Source organism: Galleria mellonella, unplaced genomic scaffold (assembly GCF_026898425.1).
Source record: "Galleria mellonella isolate WM207_F2 unplaced genomic scaffold, CSIRO_AGI_GalMel_v1 utg65, whole genome shotgun sequence".
Taxonomy (NCBI): Eukaryota; Metazoa; Arthropoda; class Insecta; order Lepidoptera; family Pyralidae; genus Galleria; species Galleria mellonella.
The window spans coordinates 8,632,501-8,646,652 of NW_026442138.1; the positions used below are offsets into that span (position 1 = coordinate 8,632,501).

Sequence of the window (14,152 nt, forward strand, 5' to 3'; positions counted from 1 at the left end):
GAAATTCATGACGTGTTTGTTGCGTTAACACGAGAAAATGGCTGATCGGAAATTTTATAAATAAGGGTAGGTAGGTACTAAATCAACTTAAAAGTTGCTATTTACCTCTTTATTTCATCAGCATAAGTGAGTGAACTATCTGATATTCTCATGGCTTTGCATAAATAATACTACCTATGTGTTAATATAGACGTTTTATGGTTTATCTGCAGAATTTCATTTAAATCCGATCCGATCTGAGTTTTATATCACACTTATAATTCATAGACTTAGTATAATGTACTTTTACCAGCTATATATAACATTTTTTTTTTCAGGTGAAAATGAAGGTGTTTGTTGCTGTCAGCACTGTTAGAGTATTTTATATTATTTATACAAAGTAAAACGTGTGCCTGAAAGAAGTCCATTCGTACTACATTTTATATGGTAAGAACATTAGAAAATCATACTAATTTGCATACTACCTATAATTACCTACTTATAGTACGCTATAATATTCATTTTTTAAATCATTAATTGCGATTAGAAAAAGTGTGTACCTAACTCTTCGTGAGTGGCCACATCATCATCATCATCATCATCATCATCATCATCATCATCATATCAACCTTTGACTGTTCACTGCTGAACAGCCTCCCTTTATGGATTTTGCCCGTAGTTGCCACGCTAGCAGGCAGGTTGGCAAGCGTAATTAGGCTTTATAAATGTTTTAAGAGAGACGCTGCTGCCTATCCTCGCCTTCACTTAGTCGTTTCTTACAACACCCACGGGAAGGGGGGAAAGGGATTGTTAGTTATGGAGACTGAGAGTCCCATTGCTAGCAATATACCCAACCAGGTCGACCTCCTCGCGGTTCCCCCTGGAAACTATCATGGTTAATTCCTGATGAATTCATCATGATGGGCTAACTGGCCTGTTTTCATTCTCATCTATCACCCTTCACTGGTGCTCCGCCAGCGTATCCCGTTAGCGCAGGCGGGGCTACCATACCATTTTCACCCATCAAAAAAAAAATAGGAGATTAGTTGGTGCGGTAAACTAAACGTGCTGACGCCCACCCTTGCTGTATAGGGAAGGTCTTTATCCAGCTGTGAATAACAATAGGTGATGAATTATGATTTATGGTTATGATTATTTTATATTTTTTATTCAATCAAATGAATAGTTCAAAAGATGATTAATATAATTATGTAGGTAGGTACAAAATGCAACGATTCACATCGAATGAATTCATACATTACATGCAGTCTATCTACCTTCTTTATTTTATCTTTTTTTATTATTCACCCCAAGTATTCTCAGCTAAGACGCAAATACCGCAACGTACTAGCCTTTGTATTGGGCGTTTTTAGCACATTTTATTTATTAAGGACTTTCACTCGTCTCTTTTTCTACAAATTAAAGTTGGTACAGATATTTTTAGCTTTGGCATACTACCAAGTTCATTCCGTGCGGTACAACTACGTATTTTTTAAACCTAAGGAATGTGATCAGTGTTGTGATTGATATGTATAAATATTCATGGCTTCGAGCAATAACAGTGAGTTAATTACAGCCTGGATTCTCTGATACCAGCACACTCAAGAGTTAACGCTCTGTAAGTCTTTTACGTTATCTAAACCACGTTTTTTGTGGCCGTTATAAAGGGTGTCGGGTTTCATGTGGTCCAAACAAAAACGATCGATAGAGGGGTCCAAGAGCTTCTCTAAACACCTCCATGTATGTTCTGCAAAAATTTATAGTTTTCGAGAAATTTGCATTTTTATAAATTTTTCGTTAGTACCCGAAATGTTGCATTCTTTATTTATTTTCTCCTAAACTATTATTACCAAAACCTTAATTACTTTTGTGGATGTGAACAATTAATAGGCCTTTCACTACGACACTACAATTCTAATCCAGGCTGATAAGTTTTTTAAGTTGTATTTTAAGAGAAGATCCCGATTTTATTATACTAGTATAAATATTAGTTAGCAAAGTATATCATCCTAATCACTCACAATACCTACAAGTAGAATTATTGGGGGGAAGAAGGGATTGTTAGTAACGGGACCAAAGAGCCCTATTGCTAGCAATATATCCTATCAAGTCGACCTCTACGCCGTTTCTCCTGGAAACCATCGTGCTTAATTCTTGTTGAATTCTTCACGATGGGTTAACTGACTTGCTTTCATCCTCACCTATCATCTCACTGGTGCCCTGCCAGCATATGCATATGCATGCATAGCACGGGAGGTGTTATCATTTCTGTCTCATCCATAAAAAAAAGTACAATAATTGGAATATTTTCGGTAAATAACAGGCTAGCGATTCTGTACAATTAAGCTATCGAATTAAAGAAATACTTTTATTATAAAGTTAAAGGGGATAATAAATATTCATTATTGTACTAGCGACCTGCACCATTTTTGCATGGTTTTTTTTTTATAAAATTAATGTTATTCGCTGATAATATAGCCTTCTATAGGTAGGCTCTATAGGAGCTTTCACTAATATCTTTAGCAGTATTGATTTATTGTTTAAGTGCTACGAAATGGAGGAAAATGAATAACAGATGCAAATACGTATGTCTCATTTTTATTATTATTTTCAGGTGACTTCTAATACGACCCAGTAGTAATAATGATGTTGTATTGGAACGTTGCATCAAGACTATCAATTTAAGTGCGACTGGCAGGTCTCAATACAAGGTAAGAACAGAACAGTAATCTTCATTCTACTGGTGCGTTAGAGTTTTAAATGAATATAGATTACTATTAGAGATTATAGAGTTCTAAAAATAAATATATAGTGCAGATAGGCACGTAGTTTTGTTTAAATAAGGTCCTGGGTTGGATTCTCCAATCGGGGACCAATTTAAGTAAAAATATTTTAACAATAAAATAATTAATATAAATAAAATTAAGACATTAAGTCACCAATTACTATATTGGATATAAGAATGGGCGGTAAATAAAAAAACAATTAACAATAATGCTTACGTTTACTTGAATAAAAATTATTTTTATACTCATTTTTCCGTTCAATAACATACGGGTTTTTTTATATCAAATTAGGCAGTCGAATTTTATCGAAGTATTTCAAGAAAGCCATGTGGACCCGGCATAGAATAGGCCGGTCCTTTCTTTCCCGTGGGTGTCGTAAGAGGCGACTAAGAGAAGGTGATGGATGTGTAGCAGCGTCCTTGAAATCCGCCTGCCAAGTATGGCAACTACTGACAAAACACTCCAAAAGCCTCGTAATGACTATGCTGAGCAGTGGACAGTTAAAGGCTGATATGAAGATGTTGATTTCAAGAAAAATCATTTAGATGTTATTGATTAGACAGTGAGTATTAATATTACTGTCGCTAGTGATGCCAGTAATGACCTATCTTCTGAATCTTTCACATTTATAATCTTAATAGGAAGAAAGTATGATAATTTCTGTACCTTTCTTTTGTTTAGGTTACTACTTGATGAATGAGTCTGTTTTTGTCAGTGCTGTTAAGATACATTATTTTTACCTATACGAAGTAAAAGGATTGCCTGAACGGAGTCCATTTGTACTGCAATAACATTTTATAATCATATGAATTAGCATATTACATGTGTACCCACCCATAGTACGCTGTTGTACTCGTATTTAAATAATTAATAGCGATTAGAAAAAATTTTTAGTACCTACTTATTTTGTGAGTACATCATGTAGTGAATAAATAAACGATTAGGGGCGGTAAACTAAACGTGTTCATGAAAGTGGACACCCACTCTTGCTGTATAGGGAAGGTCTTTATCCAACAGTGAATAATAATAGATGATGAATATAATTATGTAGGTAAGTATGTATCGCATTGATTTGCAATGTTACATTGAAAGAATTTTGTATTTTTATTTATACGACTTTGAATGGAAAACAAGCTGACAGCCCACCTGATGGAAAGTGGTAACCGTCGCCTATAAACATGAGCTGTACCATGGACATAACAGAGTATACTATTTCGCCCGTGATACCCCATGCGTTGCCATTCCTGAGGACTTAGGTGTTATTCCTCTGTAACCAGTAAATTCACGCCATATCCCACCCTTCAAACCGAAACACAGCCATGCAAACACAACTGCTTCATGGTAGAAACACGAATGGGACAGAGGTACCCAAGCAATCGACTTTTGTTCAAAGTCTCCCTCTGATATTCTTAATTAATTTATTCATTATATGCTTCTTTATTTTGTATTTTTTATCGTTCAATCAATCAATATATTTTTATTTGAAAGTTATGAAAATACAATTAATATTATAAATGCGAGAGTTAGTAACAATGGATGGATGTTTGTTACTTTTTACTCAAAACTATTGAATGGATTTGATGTCACGGCTCGGCGCAACGAAGCCGCGACGCTGGGTTTTAGTGGACCTCGGTTGTAAAAATCGTACAAAGTTTACTTAAATTGGAACTTTTACATTTACTCAGTGTTAATAGAAAGAAACACATACTAAATTACAAACAATGAGACGTTTGGAGTTTATACATAACTGTCCGATATATTTTCTCGCATAGTCATTTATTTATTAGACTTTCTAATATTTTTAGTGTTATTAATTTATTATTCAAATACGACGGATATAAAGGAAAACGAATAATAAATGTAAAAATACATGCTTCTTTTTTACTATTATTTTCAGATCACTTCTAATACGACCCAAGAGTAATGATGATGTTGTATTGAAGCGTTTCATCAAGAGTAACGACTCAATTGGCAGGTCTCAATACAAGGTAAGAAAAGAATGGAAATAGTCACTCTGCTGGGTTATAGTTTTAAATAAACATAAATTACGATTAGAGATTATATATCTAGTTCTAAAAATAAATATATTGAGTACTACCGTGATATAATTGGGCACGTTGCTTTGCGTAAAAGGTATCCTGGAATGGATTCCCCAATCGGGTCAATTTGAGCAACAAATTTTTCTGAATGGTTATGGGTCTGGATTTTTTGGATGTTATGGGTTGGCCTAAAGGCACAGGCGTTTGTTGTTTAATTCTTCACAGCGTAGGGTATCTTATTTTTATTTTAGGACTTGGTAATAAATAAAAAATAAAAGAGTATATAAATAAAGATTTCTTAAAACGAACAATATTATCAACAGTTTACACATACACAAACATAATTTTTTATTACAATTATCCTAGACCCAGCTTATATTGAAAACTAATTTTCGCTGTATTGTGGTAGTGACGTGTGTTTCATCCGTTCCGTTCAGTTTCTACGGCTACTACAGCAGCTGGGGGGGGGGGGGAGGGAATGGAGACTAATAATTCTATTGCTAGCAATATACCCAAACAGGTCGACCTCCCCGTAGTTCCCCCTGGAAACTATCATGGTTAATTCCTGATTAATTCGTCATGATAGGCTAACCTGTGGCCTGTTTTCATTTTCATCGATCACCCTTCACTGGTGCTCCGCCAGCGTATCCCGTTAGCGCAGGCGGGGTTACTATTCCATTTTCACCCATAAAAAAGAACAGCAGTTGGGGGGGGGGGGGAGGTATTATTAGTGATGGGGTCAAATAAATGATTCCACGATGAGTGACATCACATCTTATCTTCTCTCTCTCTCTCACTCAGGTGTAGTAAGATGTCGCTGACAATACTTCATCGACTTTTTACTTGGAAGGGATCATCATTTTTACTATTATTTTTAGGCGACTTTTGATACGACCCAGTAGTAATAATGATGTTGTATTGGAACGTTGCATCAAGACTATCAATTCAAGTGCGACTGGCAGGTCTCAATACAAGGTAAGTACAGAACAGGAATCTTCATTCTACTGGTGCGTTAGCTATAGTTATCTATAGTTATTATTTTTTGTTTTTTTCATTTGCAAACTTACTTTTTATATTATTGTTATATCAGAATTGTTAAATTAAATTAAGATTATATGCCAATTATTGTTTGATAGTATCTTGTTTTTAAGTTAACTATAACGTTGATATTAAGTCTTAATAGATTTCATTTTCAGACTTTATTCAGTTAATTAATACCATAACAGTAATAACTTGGATATTTTCTAATTTAGCAAATATTTGGTTAAAATAAGTAATTTATTAAGACGCCTAATTAAACGCCATTCGTGTTTCTACCGTGAAGCAGTTGCACGAGTATGCTTCAGATTGAAGAATGGGAAATGGTAATAAAATTAATAACATAGAATAGAGATATTACCAGAGGGAAACTTTGTACAAAAGTCGATTGCTTGCGTACCTCTGTCCCATTCGTGATTCTATTGTGAAGCAGTTGTGTTTGCATAGCTGTGTTTTGGTTTGAAGGGTGGGATATGGCGTGAATTTACAGTGTACAGAGGAATAACATATGAGTCCTCAGGAATGGCAACGCAATGGGGGGTATAATGAGCGAAATAATATACTCTGTTATGTCCATGGTACTGCTCTTGTCTCTAGACGATGGTTACCACTTTCCATCAGGTGGGCCGTCAGCTTGTTTGCCATTCTAAGTTGTATAAAAAAGAGGCATAATACCATAGTCTCCAGGAATAGCAATTCATGAACATTATCATAGATATCACAATGTAGTACCACTTTTTATTAAGTGGGCCGTCAGTTTGCTGGCCATTCAGTTTCATAAAAAAAAAAATAAGGTCCATGCAGTAAATATTAAAATGTATGTTTCTGTACTACATGTTTTGTATTTATCTTTCAACAACTCTTGCTATCTATTTACCTGTGCGAAGCAGTGCGGTTTGCTAAAGAATAACGAATGCATGATAATGGAATGGTGACCCCGCCAGCATTTGGGCTTTTGGCTAGCATTACCTACCTATTAGGTATGTTCTGGCAATGTACCAATGAGGGATGTTTTGTCAGCATAAACAATGTTACTAATAACCCCTTCTCCCCTCAATTTTATAGGTCTTCCTAGACTTAACAAATAGACATATAATAGAGATATAACATCCAGCATAATTGTTACAGTTGGTGGTGGCTCAGTGAATGTGAAAATGAAAACAAGATCATGGCCACCGGAACTTGGCTGCCGATATATAACATGATGCGATGCTGCCCCAGTCCAAGAACAAATTTAACATGAATAAATTTACTTTCATTTTAAATTCAATTCACTATAATGCCATGTCTTGTATGCTTCTTTTAAATGACAAGTGATTCATATTACGTATTATAATATCAATATCCTAAGGATATTAATACGGAAACTAACGGTCGAGGGAGCAGCATCTATCTTAGAAAATAACAAAAGGCCTGCCCGATTCCGCTATCAACAATAACGACTAGACCTGACAGCATATACTGCAAGAACTTGGAGCGCCAATGAGCAGATTGTGAAGCTGAAGAATAGGTAAATAAGTTATACTGTAATAATATAAAATTATTATTAGTCTGAAGACAGGGGGAGGATACGATGATCTTTAAATTCGGTACTTTTTCTACCACCGGGAGGGTGACCATGCGGCCCATGGTGGTATCGGGTTGTGAATATTTCCGCCATATATTACTTACACAATTATAATCTTAGTAGGAAGTATAATAATTTTTATAACATTTTGTTTCAGGTTACTGCTAGATGAACGAGTCCGTTGTTGTCGGTACTCTTAGTATACATTATTTTTACCTATACGAAGTAAAAGGATTGCCTGAACGGAGTCCATTTGTACTGCAATAACATTTTATAATCATATGAATTAGCATATTACATGTAAGTATGCTGTTGTACTCGTATTTAAATCATTAATAGCGAATAGCCAAATGTAGAATTTATTTGCATTTTGAGGGTACCCATAGCATGCAGTCAAATAGGCAATTAGTTGGAGCGGTAAACTAAATGTGTTCATAAGAATCGATGGCCATCTTTATGACTGTAAATATCTTTAGTGGTATTAATTTAATATTTAAATACAATGGATATGAAGGAAAATGAATAACAAATACATGTCTCATTTTTATTTTCAGGACACTTGTAATACGACCCAATAGTGATAATGATGTTGTATTGGAACGTTTCATCAAGAGCAACAAATGCAACTAGTCTCAGTATAAGGTAAGGGAAGAACAGAAATCATCACTCTGTCAATGGGTTAAAGTTTTAAATAAATATATTGATTATTTCGGGGGTGCAGTTGGGCACGTAGTATTGCATAAAAAGTTCCTGGGTTGGATTTCTCAATCGGGTAAAACTAATAAACTTTTTGATTTGGCTCAGGCCTGGATGTTACTTGTTGTTCCCCTAGGTGTTCATTGTCTGGTTCCTTGTAACACAGGGTATCTTAGTTTATTTTTATTTTAAGACTTGGCGATTGGTGTGATTGTACGCCACTTATTATTTTTGTCGATAAATAAAAGAAAAAATACATACTGATATATCAAAATTAATAATTTCATCAATTTTCACCTGCGCAAGTATTATTTTGTATTATAATTGTACTGAATCCGTATTTTTGCTTATTTTTGCTATATTATGGTAGTGTTGATATTTGTTTCATCGGTTTCATTTAGTTTCGACGGCTACTACGAGAGTACAAGAAGAGCTCAATGCGACGTGCAGTTCACGCTCGGCCAAGGGTTGATGGAGTGCATGAACGATGCAGTCTCTAAGTTATTTAGCAGCGAGCATGCCCGCCGGGTGTTGACTGTACCCAGCAAGATGTCACTCCTGGTCTACATGAGTCAGTGAAATCTCAAGGTGAGCGACATCATATCACGGCTACTCTTTTTCTCTTTCAATAAAATGTAGCTACAAAAAACTTGGATATAAGACGCTGTTTACAAGCCTAAAGCGACTTCTTACATGGGGGAGTTTATCACATTATTATGACTCGTCATAATGGGCCAATCGATTTGTTCATCCTCACCTATCAGGCAGCAGGTGGTATTGTGTGGCATTTTTATCCAATTAAAAAAAAACTAAAATTGGATTAATATTTTTTAAAGGATGTATCTTTTCTTATGCAATTTACATATAATGACAATTAAACTGACGGCCCATCTGATGGAAAATGGTAACCATAACAGTACCATAGATATAACAGAGTTTATTGTTTCACTCACGATACTCCCAATGCGTTGCCATTACTGAGGACTAAGTTGTTATCCCTCTGTACCCTGTAAATTCCTGCTATATCCCATCCCACCCATCAAACCAAAACACAACCATGCGAACACAACTGCTTCACGTCAATATTAATGTTGATATTAGTTTTAATATATTTCAATTTAATATTGTTTGCAGTTAACTAATATAAGACAAATTGTATTTGTTATATATATATATACATACATTTATGTATTTGTGTATCTTCATTATTATTTATTTATGTATTAATGTTATGTACTTTTATTATTTACACATGTACAGGTGTACAGCTGTTTTTATTGTATTATATATTCAATTGTTTTACTGGGTATTATTTAGTTTATCTTTAGCTGTACGGTTATGACCCTTGTACATTCTACAGTTTTCTTTCAGCTTCTCAAAGGTTGACTGTAAGAGATCCCTTTATGGGATAACTCCGCCATTGTATATTAAATCTTTTAATGTATTCAGTATAAACTATCTACAAAAAAGATTTTACAGAACAATACAATAATCTATACCTATATCTGTTAATCTAGCAAATATTTGGTTAAAATTAGCAATTTATCAGGATATCTATTTCAACGCCACTCATGTTTTTATCGTGAAGCGGCTGTACTTGCATAGTTATTTTGTTTTGAAGAACGGTAAAATTACAAGGTACGGAGGTAACACCAGTCTTTTGAAATAGCAGTTCATGAGGATTGTCATGGATATCACAATGCATTCTGTGTTTTTATTAGGTGGACCGTTAGTTTGCTTGCCAATCTGTTTCATAAAAAAAAAATATTAGGTGCATTTATAAGGCGCATGCAATAAATATTAAAGTATATGTATTTTACTGCAGGTTCTATAATATTGTATATTTGTTTATAATTTATCTTTCTACATATGTCTATACTCGTGCAAAGGAGAGGTGGTTCGCTAATGAATAATGAATGACGATTTGAGAGGATGAAGCAGGGTAATTGGTTCATTATAATGAACTTATTAAGTATAAAACACTATACTAATAATTCCTTCTCCAATTATCTTTGCAGGTCTTTCTAGATTTATAAATTGTCTATTTATATTCTATATATATTTTATATAAGATTTAGCACAATTGTTACAGATGGTGATACCTACTGAACCTACGGAACCTGCCTGCCGATAGATAATATGATGCGATGCTACTCCAGTACAAGAACACATTTGACATGGATAAATTCACTTTGCGCGCCAATTCTTTATCAAGAGACTGGTATGTTTCTTTTAAATGTCAGTTAATAGATTCATATTATGTGTTGTAATATAAATAGTAAGAAATTTATATTATACGTACTATATACATACTACATGTACAAATGATTATGAAATATTAACAGGAGCATGATGTTACATGTTTTGTTGTCCACTCAGCACTACTTCACAATAAATATGCATTTACTATTTACAAAAAACTTATACCAAATCATTTAATAAGGGATGTGTGAAAAAAATTCTCTAAAAACGTTCAGCAATGTGTTAACTGATAAGTTGTTTTTCTTAACTTATTAAATAATAATAAATATAAATAAAAGAAATATTACAAGATTTGATATAAGAATAGACGATAGAATTTTTAAAAATCATATAAGAAAACGGCGTGAATTATGGTCCCAGTCTTCAACGTCTACGTCAGAATACAGGTATAGGCAACTTATTAAGCAAATCATCAAGTGTATATGGCGTGACATACGCCAGTTTAATATTGTATACAAAGTGTTCGCCAGAGATTTGACTATTGGGCAAAGCCGACTTACAAAGTTGAAGAACGCTACCGATGATATAAATTTCGCTACATCTGAGATTTTGAGTGAGATTGTATGGACAGCTGTACACAACGTCGTTACCACCGCATACCAATGTAAATAACGACCTAAGAGCTAAAGTCACCCGACACTACCGATAATATCTCAGACGTCAGTTTGCAGGAGATTTAAATAGCTCCAACAGTTGCTTAAAAACGGCAAGGCAGCGTTTAATGGTGTCACTTTATCTTTTGGAGGCGTCTTCCTACACTGTGTTTGCCCGTACGGGCTTGTCACAGAAGAGCCTTTCTTCCCCACCAGTTGTTGCTTCTTCAAGCTATGTGACCAACCCATTTTCACTTCACCTTATTTATCCTTCTGGCTATGTTAGAGACTGGTTATTTTACGGATATCCTAAGTTTGGATTCTGTTACGTAAAAAAACTCTGAAGTACCCCTCTCCATAGCTTGGCGAGTAATTTGAAATGTCGGTCTCACCGGTGTCGGTCTTCACGTTTGAAAGTTGGCTTCACCCAATAGCCAAATCTCTGGCGAACACTTTAGAGCCTTAATTTCACTTTATTGCGAGTTCAATGCATGAATAGTATAAAATGTCCTCTAACACTGTTCCCACCTCATCGTCGAAATCTGTTACGGCCGGCGCATATACCTGTGTAACTTTCAACACTCTTTGGAATCAACTTCCAGCAGCAGTATTTCTGAATCCATACGACATCATAACCTTTAGAAAAAAGAATATATTCCTTTTTAAAAAGCCGGCAGCACACCTGCTAAGCCTCTGGTGGTGGTGATCATGTGCGGCGGTGGTCACTTACCATCTGGTGAGCCATATGGCTGTTTGCCTTCTGTGTTATAAAAAAAGATAATCCTATAATATTCCAGTGTAACTTATTTACCTCTTCTTCCAGCTTAACAATCTCCTCATCCGCCCTCAAAGTTTCTGTATTATATGTTGCCAGGTCTAGTCATTTTAGCTGGTAGCCAAATTACAAATGAAGATTCTTAGCATCTCCTGCCCCACCATTACCATGACAGCTGACGTGTTTACTCTTCATCAGCCCTTAAAGTTTGTGCATTATATGTTGCCAGGTCTAGTCATTTTGGTTGGTTGCCAAATAACTGCCGAAGATTCTTAGCATATCCTACCCCACCGTTACCATGACAGCTGGCGTGTTTTCTTTTTATCAGCCCTCAAAGTTTGTACATTATATATTGCCAGGTCTAGTCATTTTGGCTGGTAGCCAAATTACTGCCGAAGATTCTTAACATCTCCTGCCCCACCGTTACCATGACGGTTGACGTGTTTACTTCTCATCAGCCCTCATAGTGTGTACATTATATGTTGCCATGTCTTGTCATTTTGGTTGATAGCCAAATTACTGCCGAAGATTCTTAGCATCTCCTGCCCCACTGTTACCATGACGGCTGAAGTGATTACTTCTCATCAGCTCTCAAAGTTTGTGCATTATATGTTGCCAGGTCTAGTCAACTTGGTTGGTAGGCAAATTACTGCCAAAGATTCTTAGCATCTCCTGCCCCACTGTTATCATGACGGCTGAAGTGTTTACTTCTCATCAGCTCTCAAAGTTTGTGCATTATATGTTGCCAGGTCTAGTCATTTTGGCTGGTAGCCAAATTAATGCCGAAGGTTCTTAGCATCTCCTGCCCCACCGTTACTATGACGGCTGAAGTCTTTACTTCTCACCAGCCCTCAAAGTTTGTGAATTATATGTTGCCGCTTAAAATTTTATAAAGGTCACATATGAAATACTATTTTCACCTATAGGCAGAAACGCCACAGTACTAGCTTCTTCCGTTAGATCGCATTCAAAGTCGGGTGGCTCGAATTATTGATGGTCAGCACCTTACTGTCCGACTCGACACACTGAAACTGTGTAGAGATATTGGAATTTTGCGTAATTGGCACTTTCTTCCACGTACAAACGCTCTTTGCAATTAACTTCCAGCAGCAGTATTTTCGAACCCATATGACATCATGACCTTCAAGAAAAGAGCGTATTCCTTTTTAAAAGGTCGGCAGCACACCTGCTAAAGCTCTGGTGGTGCGGGTGATCTTAGGCGGTGGTGGTCACTTATCATCAGGTAAGCCACATGCTCGTTTATCGTCTGTGTTATAGAAAAAAAAGATAGTTCTATAATATCCCAGTGTAACTTCTTTACCTCTTCTAGCTTCACAGTCTTCTTATGGGCCCTCAAAGTTTGGCCGTTTTACCTGGTGGCCAACTTTTGCACTATATCTAGACCTGTTAATATAGCTCGAGTTCTTTGAATATTGTTTACATAACACTCGAACAGTACGTTATTGTTAGTACTAGATTGTATCAAGAAGTCTATACCTTGAAAATAATACAAGACAAGTTAGGCATAAATCTATTTGCTCTCTTCTTCGGAAGTGAATTACTTCTTAGTACCAGCAATAACCTTTCCTGTCATCAATGATACTAGTAATCAGTAAGGCAGTCTACCATACACTTCCAGGTGGAGGTCGATATCCTTTTTTTATATAGGAACATGCATCATGCAGCTTCATACGTCTCTTTCGGGGCGTGTGGTACTGACTGATGATGACTTGATCCTTCTTTATTATAAATCGATACACTTTTTATTGGAATCTCCCTATTGCATTATCTATTTTTTCATTTGCAAATGTTCATTTTAAAAATACTACATCATTATTACTACTGGGTGGTACCAAAAATCTATAGCCTCAAAATGTAAGACCCCATTTGCGGATCAATTAATATACAAACGGATTTACTATACGGGGTTATAAGATGAGAGCCAATTTTCGTTTGAAAATGTGTAAAGTGGCTTAGTGTGATTTTGAAATATTCTTACTATGTATTACAAATGGACTCCTTTCAGGCAATCCTTCTACTTCCACATTATATTATTTCCAATCGAGATTTTGTGAGATGTTATCATAAAGTTATTTTTTTAAATACAAGTTTATTTTCCTGTATTAATTTTTGTATAGCTATTTCGTTGTATTTAAAGTTATAACTATCAAAGTATTTTAGGTATTTTAATATTCTAACATACATTCATAACTGATTGAAGTCTAGCAGTAAATGTTAATTTTTACTTTATTCTTATCTTGTATTTGGACAAGTTATTATTATATAACTAGAGTTTCTTGAGTGTTCTTTACATAATACTTGAGTAGAACGTCATTGTAGGTACTGGGTCGTATTAAGATCTTAAGATCCTATCGCTTGAAAGTTGTGTATGACTAGGAATGGTTACTTCGCCGGTG

At 35.4% G+C, this 14,152-nt stretch overlaps 1 long non-coding RNA gene across 5 annotated transcripts in view; it reads left to right on the forward strand.

The window, feature by feature from the left end:
* LOC116413724 (uncharacterized) overlaps positions 1 to 13,808 on the forward strand; it is a 16,685-nt gene extending 2,877 nt beyond the window's left edge. Inside the window, exons 2-10 of one of the 5 annotated variants that reach the window (XR_008253551.1) lie at positions 318 to 426; positions 2,594 to 2,690; positions 4,663 to 4,753; positions 5,606 to 5,779; positions 6,971 to 7,352; positions 7,567 to 7,709; positions 7,964 to 8,051; positions 8,507 to 8,693; positions 10,184 to 13,808. This is a non-coding gene — a long non-coding RNA (uncharacterized LOC116413724). Of the gene's footprint in view, positions 1 to 317; positions 427 to 2,593; positions 2,691 to 3,077; positions 3,328 to 4,662; positions 4,754 to 5,605; positions 5,780 to 6,970; positions 7,353 to 7,566; positions 7,710 to 7,963; positions 8,052 to 8,506; positions 8,694 to 10,183 lie in introns of those variants that run through there. The other 4 variants (XR_008253548.1, XR_008253549.1, XR_008253550.1 and 1 more) reach the window with 4 other exon arrangements.
* The last annotated feature ends 344 nt before the right edge of the window (positions 13,809 to 14,152 follow it).